This window comes from Alosa sapidissima, chromosome 24 (assembly GCF_018492685.1).
Source record: "Alosa sapidissima isolate fAloSap1 chromosome 24, fAloSap1.pri, whole genome shotgun sequence".
NCBI lineage: Eukaryota > Metazoa > Chordata > Actinopteri > Clupeiformes > Clupeidae > Alosa > Alosa sapidissima.
In genome coordinates this window covers 27,226,105-27,238,604 of record NC_055980.1, presented here as the reverse complement: position 1 = coordinate 27,238,604, position 12,500 = coordinate 27,226,105, and the positions used below count along the sequence as shown (strand labels likewise).

The 12,500-nt window shown below is 42.9% G+C and overlaps 1 protein-coding gene and 2 non-coding genes across 3 annotated transcripts in view; all 3 read left to right on the top strand.

The window, feature by feature from the left end:
* LOC121700216 overlaps window positions 1-12,500 on the top strand; it is a 1,725,899-nt gene that overhangs the window by 383,993 nt on the left and 1,329,406 nt on the right.
* On the top strand, window positions 8,089-8,170 carry trnas-cga. The gene has a single exon. It is a non-coding gene; the product is annotated as a tRNA-Ser (tRNA).
* Window positions 8,986-9,068, top strand: trnal-uaa. The gene has a single exon. It is a non-coding gene; the product is annotated as a tRNA-Leu (tRNA).

Sequence of the window (12,500 nt, the reverse complement as noted above, 5' to 3'; positions counted from 1 at the left end):
GGGTGGGTGTGTGTGTCTTGGTGGAAGTGTGCAACGTCCATGGCGGATCGTGTGTGTGTGTGTGTGTGTGTGTGTGTGTGTGTGTGTGTGTGAGTGTGTGTGTGTGTGTGTGTGTGAGTGTGTTTGTGTGAGTGTGTGTGTGTGTGTGTGTGTGTGTGTGTGTGAGTGTGTGTGTGAGTGTGTCTGTGTGTGTGTGTGTGTGTGTGTGTGTGTGTGTGTGTGTGTGAGTGTGTGTGTGTGTGTGTGTGAGTGTGTCTGTGTGTGTGTGTGTGTGTGTGTGTGTGAGTGTGTATTTGTGTGTCCATTTTTTCCATTTTTAAAACCGGGTTCCAGAGTGTTTTTTTTTTTTTAAACCGCCGATTAACTTTTGCCGTGTGGACAGCAAGGCCGGCATTTTCGATGACGACATAACCCCTCCCCCTGAACCCAGCCACCACACTCCACCTACATAACCCCACCTACATAACCCCACCTACTGTACATAACCCCACCTACATAACCCCTCCCCCTGAACCCAGCCACCACACTCCACCTGACTCTCTGCTCGTCAGAACAAACCAAACCGTTTGTGTGCCATATTACATGCATCACGTGTATGTGTGTGTGTGTGTGTGCCATATTACATGTAAAATGTTTGACTTTTCTCCATCATGATTTCTGTGCACCTTTTGTCGATACCACGAGCCCAAGCATTTTTTGGTGTTTTATGCCCCCAACGTTGTCTTCAAGGCAGCGTTGAGGTGCCTTAAAGTGCCTTTAAGTCAGCGGTGGCAGTGCTGCCTGGAAGACGACGTTGGGGGCATAAAACACCATCGAGCGTTACAAGCACACCGTTTACTCCAGCCTCTGACTAACACGTGGTCATTGCTCTTGTAACGGACTGTATAGCAACGTAAAAGCATTTCCACATAGCAGTCACATACCCTGAAGATGAGCTTTATTAGTTTTGCAGTTGAATTGAAAACTGAATTTTCCGTAGTCTGTTTATCTCACGAGACTGCTTTTGGAATGTTTTGATCTCTTCTTTGTGAATTACTGTGAAGCCTCTGCACCGTTACAGCGACACCTGCTGACCTGGCATATGCACTACACACTGCACTGTCACAGCGACACCTGCTGGCCTGGCATATGCATTACAGCGCTTTCTGTCGGTTTCGCCTCTTCAGGTGGACGCAAGTTTTTTTCACCGGTGTCGTTGAAGGTGTGAAAGCGGCAAGAAAGAACACACCTGCTGGTTTCATGTGGACGTGGTCGCAGAGCTGCAGTCAGATTTGTTTGATCATATTCACTGAAACTGACACTATGCTCCGATAGAACAACATAAATCAGCTGGTTTTAGAAAAAACCCGCACTTCTACCTCCACCTAGAGCCTGTTATTTGTTTTGCAAAATTCCACAGCTCCCAGTTCTTCTGGTCCAATCAGAGCAGGGCTGTGTGAGATCTGACTGTCAATCACAGTCTGGTGCAGTCTGGTGCGCACTGACGAGCACAAACTCGATGAGGGCAGTAGTGGGGGAGGGGCATGAGAGTTGTAAACATTCAACATTTTGGCTAAGTCCCCTCAATCTGCCAGACTTGCCAACTGCAGCTTTAATGAAGTGGGGTGATACTGAGTAACTCCTATGGTTGGTCACCCATTCTCTTTTAGCCATCTGTGTGTGTGTGTGTGTGTGTGTGTGTGTGTGTGTGTGTGTGTGTGTGTGAGCGAGGTGTTTGTCAGGTTAAGAGTAGGTCAGCAGAGAACGGCAGAGTTAATCAGTGAAGCAAAGTCATCATGCAGACTCAGGGTTGCCTCCTGAGCAGTTTATGAGGTCTGGACACACACACACACACACACACACACACACACACCGTGGGTTTCAGAGTGTGTGTGTGTGCGTGTGTGTGTGTTCAAGATTTAAGGTTTGCGTCATGTGTCATTTCTCTGAGTACTCAGGCAGTGAGTTTAAAAAGACAGTAAAACATAAAATAAAATAAAAATAGGTACTTCAAAGCTAACAAACTCACACACACACTCACACACACACTCATATCATACTAGCACACTCACACACAGCAAAGTGCAACGCACACACAAACACACACTCACACACTCACACTCACACACACACACTCACACACTGCAAAGTGCAACGCACACACAAACACACACACTCACACACACTCTCATTTCATACTGGCACTCTCACGCACAGAAAAGTGCAACACACACACAAACACACACACACACACACACACACACACACACACACACAAACACACACACACACTCACACACACTCTCATTTCATACTAGCACACTCATGCACAGCAAAGTGCAACGCTTGTAAAGTGCTTGAGAGTTTTTCCCCCATAGGTGGATATGTTACCTCCTGTCATCCTATTGAGGTGATAGCAGTAGAATACCAGCTGTATCAGCAGCAGATCACGTGTGTGTGTGTGTGTGTGTGTGTGTGTGTGTGTCTCTGTGTGTCTCTGTGTGTGTGTGTGTCTGTGTGTGTCTGTGTGTGTTTGTGTTTCCCAAAGGCTGCTGTGGTAGATATATATTACTGTTTTGCTATGATGTGGTCAGATATTAACATTAATAGTAAACCATGTGTTAGGAATTCAGCTTGTGTGTGTGTGTGTGTGTCTGTGTGTGTGGTTGAGACAGAGTTAGAGGCGTCATTATACTCACATTACACTTTCTGACTTTCTGAGATTTTGTAACATCAGTAAAACATTTACACACACACACACAAGCACACACACACACACTCACAAGCACACACACACACACACACACACACACACACACACACACACACACACACACTCACAAGCACAAACCCAACACACACAGACACACACACATTGAGCACAGGCTGTTACCAGGTGTGACAAAGTCTTTATGAGTGTGTGGCCTTGGAACTGTCCACAAAATGAACCTTTAGACTCAGCATGACAACGCCTAGATATCTCTCTCTCTCTCTCTCTCTTCCTCTCTCTCTCTCTCTCCATCTCTCTCTTTTTCTATCTCTTTATCACTTTGTTCACTTGTCTATCTTCCTCACGTACGTCATCTTTTTTACATCTCTTTTGTGTGTGTGTGTGTGTGTGTGTGTGTGTGTGTGTGTGTGTGTGTGTGTGTGTGTTGTGGGTGAGTGTGTGTGTTGTGTGAATCTGTGTGTGTGTGTGTTGTGTGAATCTGTGTGTGTGTGTGTTGTGGGTGAATCTGTGTGTCCCTCTGTGTGTGTATTGCTGTAGATATTACTGTGTCAATAATGGGATATTTGGGGATTGTGTCCTTGTAGGCCATAACTGCTAGGTGTGGTTTAAGAGATTGATTTACTGGGAACACACACACACACCACACACACACACACTCTCTCTCCCTGCTCACACACACACACACACACACACACTCTGAAACCCATCATGGTGAGTGTGTCTGTGTGTGTGTGTGTGTGTGTGTGTGTGTGTGTGTGTGCTAGTAGAGAGAAAGTGGGTTTTATCTGGACAGATTTGTTTTCTAGAATAGCATTCCGGATATCTGTGTTCTCTCTCACACACTGACATACACACACACACACACACACACACACACACACACACATATTTTCTGCTGGACAATGAGGGAGGGGTGTCAACCTTACAGCAAGGCATAGCAGGAAACCACACAACACACAACGCTATCTTAAAATAGAAACACACACACACACACACACACACGGCCCCCTCCACCCACTGTTGTTAGTAGCAGCATGAGTTAAAGTGCAGAGAGAGGAACATTGCTTTATCTGTGTGTGTGTGTGTACAACATGAGTTAAAGTGCAGAGAGAGGAACATTGCTTTATCTGTGCTCACTGACATTTTTGTTTTACATCTGTTGTGTAAAGCAATACAAGTTCATTGTTAGTTTTCCTGAATGGCTAAATGGTGGTTGAACAATATAGTCCTTGATCTGGTCCCATTTACACGGCATTGATCTGGTCTGGTCTGATCAGCTGGAGATTTTGCTCGCTGCCTTGCACAACAGACAGACCAAGGAAGTAATTTGTCCCCAGGGCCATTGAACTGTTCAATGCTTCACTTAAGGGAAGAGGAGAGATAGACTTCTCAGTTTAGTTTTAGTTCAGCTAACCAGTTAGCAACTTAGTAGGTTGCCTATGGGAAATTGCATTGCAACCAAGTAAGTTGCTAACTTAGTTAGCAACGACACTGTCGAGAAACACACCCCTGGTGACCAGCGTGATGTTTTGATCTAAACTATAGTAACGGACAATCTAAGTGAAAATTTAACAAAAAGAGGACGCAAATCTAACATGTGAACGCTTTATAACACTGTCATCCCATGTCCATTCGTTTTCAACTGCATCGGAGTTGAAGAAGAAATGAAAGTTGCTTAGCGTTGTGGCTACGAGTGCGTTGGGAATGCGCCGACTATGCAAGCCCCCGCCCTCAACGCCGGTGACTGCTATGTTACGATCTAAACTTAAGTAACGGACATTCTAAGTGAAATGTTAACAAAAAGAGGACGCACAAATAACAAGTGAACGTTTTAAAACATTGTCATCCCGTGTTAATTTGTTTTTGCGATGTATACATGTTTGATTTGATTACGAATTTGAGAAGTATCAAACGGATGTTCTCTAGTTCCTATTTCCGGTTTCCTGCACAGCATGCTGGGAGACGGAGTTTTATATTGTTGTATTGTTGTTTTATATTGATTCCTAGGTCTGTGGTATGGTAAGGCATGGAAGTTCCACAGTGAAACTGTATAACCTAAACATGTATTTTGCCGTTTTGAAGTAACTATCTGAAGTTGTCACATCATGGAAGTTTTCTTGCACTCTGTTAAACATATTAAAATGAATAATTAATAGACTAACAGACTGCAAGAAGACTCAGAGTTGGTATTTATTTATTTTATATTTAATTAATATGTTGATTTTTTAATGTTACATTTTTTATAAATCGTGTGAAGTTTACAAGTGTTGTGCCTCCTCTTACTAGTATGATTTTTAGCATGCCAATTAAGGATAATACGATAGCATATCGGCCCTAAAAATCGGGCCAAAAATTAGGCAGGTCACATCGGCCATCGGCTGACTCCGACCGCTAAAAATCGGTATCGGCATCGGCTTTAGAAAAACCCAAATCGGTCGGTCTCTACTGTCTGCCTCTTCACCCCCTCCATGTTTGGATACTGTCTGTCCACTAGCCACTTTTTACCACTGTCTTTCTGCCTCACTGTTTGTGTGCTATATTAGCACATTAGCACATATGCATAACCCCTCCCTCCATGACACAGCCGAACTGTGGCCACACTGTTCATATAGATATATAGACTTTATTCTTGCACTGTTGCACTGTTGGACTTACTCATTTGCACTATCACCATGGCACTCACTCACACAGAGCACCTTACCTTCTTACTATGCACAGAGAATCACAGGCTCAGTCCCTGCCTCAGTCATTGCAAGCGCCTCTTGATTGAGTAATCACCACTATGTGGATACTGTTTTTACAATTGATTTAGATTACAATTTTTTACAATTGTTTACACACATTTTCCATAGCCTGGGTGTTCCCATGCTGCCTTGCGCGCGATTTGATTCACGCTGCTAAGGCAGCCTGGAGACCATGGAGCAAATTTTCGCCTGAGATAGGGAACCAATCACAGAACAGGGGCAAAGCAAGACTATGATGAGCTATGCACAGACGCATTTGATAGACATCCGTGGCACCCAATAAACGGATCTGGGCATTTTTTTAAAATACGAGAAAATGAACGTTTGGTTCCCAGACCACGTCTCATTGAGAAGTGGTGGCGCTAGCCAGGCTACGTTTTCAAAACTCTGTGTCTATTTTTCAAAACTCCACACACAAAACCCACAACTGCTCACACAAAATGCAAAATGCCCCAAATCTCCAGCAAAATGACACACAACATTCAAAATATCAAAAAAACACATGTTTAAAGCAAACAATCGCCTCACATTACAAACACTTTTGTCATAATATGACATTTTGATACATCATGTACACACTGTTGCTCAAAACCTAAAGCTCTTCTGTCTTAGGCTTTCTATATGTATTTCCATACAAGAGTGAAAGTTACGGTATCAACAAAGAGAAGTTGAAATACACAGTAAAAATGCAAGCAATATTGAAACCAAAAATAGTGATTTTTCCCAAATATTTTGCTGTTGTGAAAACAGTATTTTACAGCAAGAAAAAAAGCAAAGAAGAATACAGTGACCACCAGATGTACATGGAGTTTTGAAAACACTGATTTAGTTTTTTTCTATAGACAAGTGTTTGTGTGTGTGTGTGTGTGTGTGTGGGGGGGGGGGTGGTCGTGTACAGTATGTATTCATAGGCCTATAGACCCTTTCAACTGCAGAAACAAACAATTCTACAGTAAGCGTTCCTAAGGCATTTCTGGAGGCACAGAAAAATGTATTGAGCTAATGGCACTGTAACATGGGGACAAACAAAAATAGAGTAAAAATCAAAAAACAAATTTTACATAAAGTCAACTTTTTGTAGAACATTACTGTAAGCTAAAGTCCGATTACTGTAATTTTCAAAGTATCTGCATTGGTTCTGAATATTTCAACCGGAAATCCTCTAGGAGCAGATTGAAAGGGTCCATACCTACATATAGAGCATATCTATTCATAAACCTATACTAAGGCAATGATTGGATGGTGTTCAGTAAAGTAATGAGTGTTTACACATGTGAAGAGAGAGAGTGAAGCACTGGTGATTTAGTGGCATTTTGATGGGTTGTGTTTGAAAAATGAAATCAAGTTACTTCCTGTTCGATTTTTATGTGTTAAGTAGAACATTGTGTGTGGTGTTTTGCAAAATGTGTTTTAGTCAATTGAAAACTGAGTCAAACACTGAGAATTAGTGTATGGTTTTGCAGATTTGGTGTCTGGTTATGATGTTTGGACGACATGTTTAGAAAATTGTGTGACAAGCAAAGATTTAGTGTGTAAGCAGTTGAAAAAAACTGTAAGTGTTAGTATAATTTGTATTTTAGTATATTTAGTATATTCTTTATCTTCTACTGTCCTTATTGCTTAGTTGTGTTTTTATATTATATACTTTTAATTACTTTTTCTGCTGTTAGTGCATGTGTGTGTGTTATCTGTATGCTACTGAGACCCTGAATTTCCCCTGGGGATCAATAAAGTATCTATCTATCTATCTGGTCTCATTTACACTGCGTTGTAGACTAGTACATGTGTCTGTGTACGTGTGTGTGTGTGTACATGTGTGTGTGTGTACACTGCATTGTAGACTGTGATGGACTTCTCATTTACAGTTTCTATTTTTACAGTACCTGATTCAATACTATTTATACAATATTTTTACTATACATGCATGTGTGTGTACATATGTGTGTGTGTGTGTACGTGTCTGTGTGTGTACATGTGTGTGTACATGTGTGTGTACTTGTGTGTACATGTGTGTGTGTGTGTGTGTGTACGTGTGTGTACATGTGTGTGTGTGTGTGTGTGTGTACGTGTGTGTACCATGTGTGTGTGTGTGTGTGTGTGTACGTGTGTGTACATGTGTGTGTGTGTACGTGTGTGTGTGTAGACATCCACAGCCCAGAGAAAGCTCTTTGGAAAATGAACTAGAGGTATTTTTGAAGACAGACAGAGAGAGAGGGAGAGAGAGAACACACGAGAGAGAGAGAGAGAATGCACGAGAGAGAGAGAGAGAGAGAGAGAGAGAGAGAGAGAGAGAGAGAGAGAACGCACGAGAGAGAGAGAGAGAGAGAACGCACGAGAGAGAGAGAGAGAGAACGCACAAGAGGGAGAGAGAGAGAGAAAACGCACAAGAGGGGGGGGGGGCAGAGCACTGAGATAGAGAGTGTGTGAGAGGGAGAGAAAAGGGAGGGAGAGAGAGGGAGGGAGAGTGAGGGAGGGAGAGAAAAGGGAGACAGCAGGAGGTGTGTGCATGTGACAGAAAGAGAGGGAGGGAGGGAGGGAAGGAGGGAATGAGAGAGAGAGAGAGAGAGAGAGGAGCACTTTGCATTTGGTGTGAGTGTGTTCGTATCTGCGCTGCCGAGCTGCTTGTCTGCTGCAGCTGTGATGGCCGAGAGGTTAAGGCGTTGGACTCGAAATCCAATGGGGTTTCCCCGCGCAGGTTCGAACCCTGCTCACAGCGCTTCTCTTTATTTCACACACACACATCTGCTCACAGCGCTTCTCTTTATTTCACACACACACACACACACACACACATCTGCTCACAGCGCTTCTCTTTATTTCACACACACACACACACACACACACACACTGTATCTGCCACAGCGCGTTGCTTTTTCCTCTCTGCTGGCCGCTGGTCTCCCGCTCTCATGTGGACATCACAGCCTGGACTCTTTATTTAACACACACACACACACACACACACACACACACACACACACACACACACACACACACTCACTCACTCACTCACACACACACACACACACTCACTCACTCACACACACACACACACACACACACACACACACACACACACTCACTCACTCACTCACACACACACACACACACACACTCATTATGATCAACCTATCACAATACTGATTATAATCAAATATCAACCTATCACAGTGTAAATGTAAGATTCTGATTATAATCAAATATTCTGATTATAATCAAATCGCACAATGTGTTATTAATGACTGTGATGATATAAAGGTATCCGCTAAAACAGACACTACTCTACTGGTCAGGTATCCGCTAAAACAGACGCTACTCTACTGGTCAGGTATCCGCTAAAACAGACACTACTCTACTGGTCAGTGTTTAAACCCTGTACTTCTTTATTATTCTATGTTTGTTTCTAACCAGTTGTGTCCAGCCTGGGTCATTTGGTCATTGGGTCATTTGGTCATTTGGTCATTTGGTCATTTCTTCATGTGTGAACCCTGCTACTGTTAAGGTTAAACTCACCATAACACGTCTGGTCAGAGGACCAGGATGGCCGAGTGGTTAAGGCGTTGGACTTAAGATCCAATGGACACATGTCCTCGTGGGTTCGAACCCCACTCCTGGTAATGACCTGCTGTCTGCAGCTGGGACTGTAGCACGGGCTTTAAGGTCAAATATATTATAAGCCAAAATGCATCCTTCATCATGATGCTTTTGTGCCAAAATGCATCCTTCATCATGACGCTTTTGTGCCAAAATGCATCCTTCATCATGATGCTTTTGTGCCAAAATGCATCCTTCATCATGATGCTTTTGTGCAAATGTGGACTGCTTCTTCAGATTGTGCAAAGTTTCCAAAGGATCCTGAACCTGAACCAATTCAAGAACCGGTTCTCTGGTGGTCTCTGCTCTCCGGTCTCTTGGTCTTCGATATTAGAGAAGCTGTTCTCTGATGGTCATTAAGCAATAAGAGAAGAACCCCCTTCGATATTAGAGAACCTGTTCTCTGATGGTCATTAAGCAATATGAGAGAAGCTGTTCTCTGATGGTCATTAAGCAATATGAGAGAACCCCCTTCATAGCCTGAAGGTTTGGAAGCACATATACTGTAGGCAACCGGCCTTATGTAAAAAATACAGGTGCAGCGTACCAGGATGGCTGAGTGGTTAAGGCGTTGGACTTAAGCTACAATGGACACATGTCCTCGTGGGTTCAAACCCCACTTCTGCCAGATGTTTGGGCCTCCATCAGAATGTTGTCTTGTGTCTTGGTGACGCTACGTTCCCTTTAAACCAGTTGTGGGCAGCCTTGGTCACGTCTTTATACAGTATCTAAATATTTGCTTTTGGCCTCATCTGTGAAGGTTCAACTCACCATAACACGTCCGGTCAGAGGACCAGGATGGCCGAGTGCTTAAGGAGTTGGACTGAAGATCCAATGGACGGACGTCCACGTGGTTTTGCACCGCACCCCTGGTGACATTAGGTGAATCTGTGTTTAAATCTGAATTGAACTAAATAAATATCTTTAATAAGGCTTAAAAGGAGAAAAATGCAGTTTGCTATATAAATTACAGGAATGGGTGAGAGGTGTGTAGACATATTGTATATACACAGATGTGTGTGTACATTTCTATGGAGGATTCTTTGAGTGCTGTGCCTCCTCGTTAGCAAGTCTCTGGTTATATGTGCTGACCCCATGCGTTTCTATGGATGATTCTTTGTCTCCTCATTAGCAAGTCTCTGGTTATACTGTATGTACTGACCCCATGCGTTTCTATGGAGGATGTGTGTGTGTGTGTGTGTGTGTGTGTGTGTGTGTGTGTGTGTGTGTGTGTGTGTGTGTGTGTGTGTGGTGTCCCCTCACTAGCAAGTCTCTGAGTTTGTGTAAACAAGCACCAGTGTGTAGCCACCAGCGTGGATGAGTCGCAAGTTATCTGAGGAGGGGTCAATCCATCCTGGGAAGACAGTGTCTGTGTGTGTGTGTTGTCCAAGTCATGCTACCGCCACAAATTCAATCAAATTCTGTGGGAAACACTGGTGTGTGTGAGTGAGAGAAAGAGAGGGTGTGTGTGTGTGTGTGTGGTGGACGCATGTTTGAGATGCGCACTGCATGTGCACTGATTTGGGTCAGATCTGTGGAAGCCGTGCGATGAGCGAGATTCAGTCCCTCCAGGATTTCGCAAGGATTTTTTGAGATTGTTGCGATCTAAAATGCCTGATTTCGCTACAACTTTTCTAAAAAATTGCGATGGAAGTTGCGGTGTTTTTAGCTGTTTGTTGCGAAGAAATTGCGAGAGGAAGTGAAAATTGCAAAAATAGTTGCGATTTCTTTTTTTAAATTATTTTTTAATTGAGGGTAATTAAGGTTAGTAAGACCAAAATTACACGGATCATCTTGATGCTTATTAAAAAGGATAAGTAAAGGTAAATAGTAAGGGTTACAGAAGATCAAGGTAGGCCTACTTTATTTGTGTAAATACTTTGACTGGGGTAATTCACAAAGCAGTATAACCTTTCGTAGAACTGTCCAAAAAAGACAGCCCCCTAAAGAGATGGCATAATGTCATATGTTTCAATACATTCATATATGTTGTAATTCATATTAAGTTCTTATCTTTTTAATAATTCATATTCTGTGACTTGCATAATTACTAATAACCAACTAAGTATCTAGTAATTTCATATTGATTTAAACTATTAGACTACACTTTTCTTTAATGTTATTACATTGGTGGTGTGTAAGTCTAATTGACTGCCTGCCACTTTAAGGATGTGAGAGTAGCGTAATAACATATCTAAGTGGATTGGAACGCTTGCATCTCACTGTGTTCGGCTACGACTGGAAATAACTTTTTGCATAGTGCATTACGATATGTGGATAGAATTCGGGATGTTTTCTATGTCATTAGTTAAAATAAATGTTAAAAAATAACTTGTATGAAATCATTCTTGGATCATAGAAGAGGTAAATGTCTTACAATGTTATTAATTTCTATGATTTTGGTAGCACTGCACTACACAAACTGAGCCCACAAGCTAGCAAACATGACACGAGCTAAAAGGACATCTCCAGGTGTAAACGCTTGCCAATGGGTTGCATATATTAGCCTACTCAAATGTCAGTAAACCAAGTAGGCCTTAATTAACTTACTTTCATAGCTTAGGCAGGGTAGCAACACTAGGTTGAGATGACAGATGCAAGTAAAGCAGATCATTAACGTTAGCCTTCTATTTATTGTCATCAAAACTGCAGAGGAGTGAACAAGTTATAGGGCAGTCTCTGGTGTCTGCAGAAGTGAGTGTGGCATCTGAGTCAATATTCTGCGCGAGGGGCTGTTGTGGTAGGTGAAATTTCACGGGGAAACCATGATGATTGGTCAAATTTGCGAAAAAGTTGCAGTGTTTGGACAAAATTGCGAGGTCACCCAGAATTCACGAAGATTTGCTGAATTTGCGTTAATTGTTGCCATCGCAACATCGCAAATTCCTGGAGGGACCCCCCCCACACACACACACACATATACAGTACATGCACAGGCATGGTCAGCAGAACACACACTCTTTCACTTGAATGCACACACACTCCTGAAAGTTAATATGCTGTTTCTTAATGAGCTGTCAGTGTATCTGGATGTTGTCTATAGCAGCACAGCCATTGGCTAGCTCCAGTACAGCCACTGATGCTTTTTAAAGAGAGGGTGTCAGCTGCAACGATAACGTCAGTGTGCGTTTGTGTGTGCGTGGCGTGCTCCGTGCATGTGTGTGTGTGTATGTGCGAGAGTGTGCGTGATCATTTATGAGAAGTTGATGAGACAAACTTTGATCATGATGAACTGTAAGAGAGGGATGAAGATAGAGAGAGATAGTGAAGGAGGGAGAGAGAGGTGGAAAGAGAGAGGGAGAGATGGAGAGAGATAGAGAGAAGTGGAGAGAGAGAGGGAGAGATGGAGAGAGACAGGGAGAGATGGAGAGAGATAGAGAGAAGTGGAGAGGGAGAGGTGGAGAGAAGGATGAAGAGATACCAAAGGAGAGAGAGCAAGAGAGAATAGGGAGAGA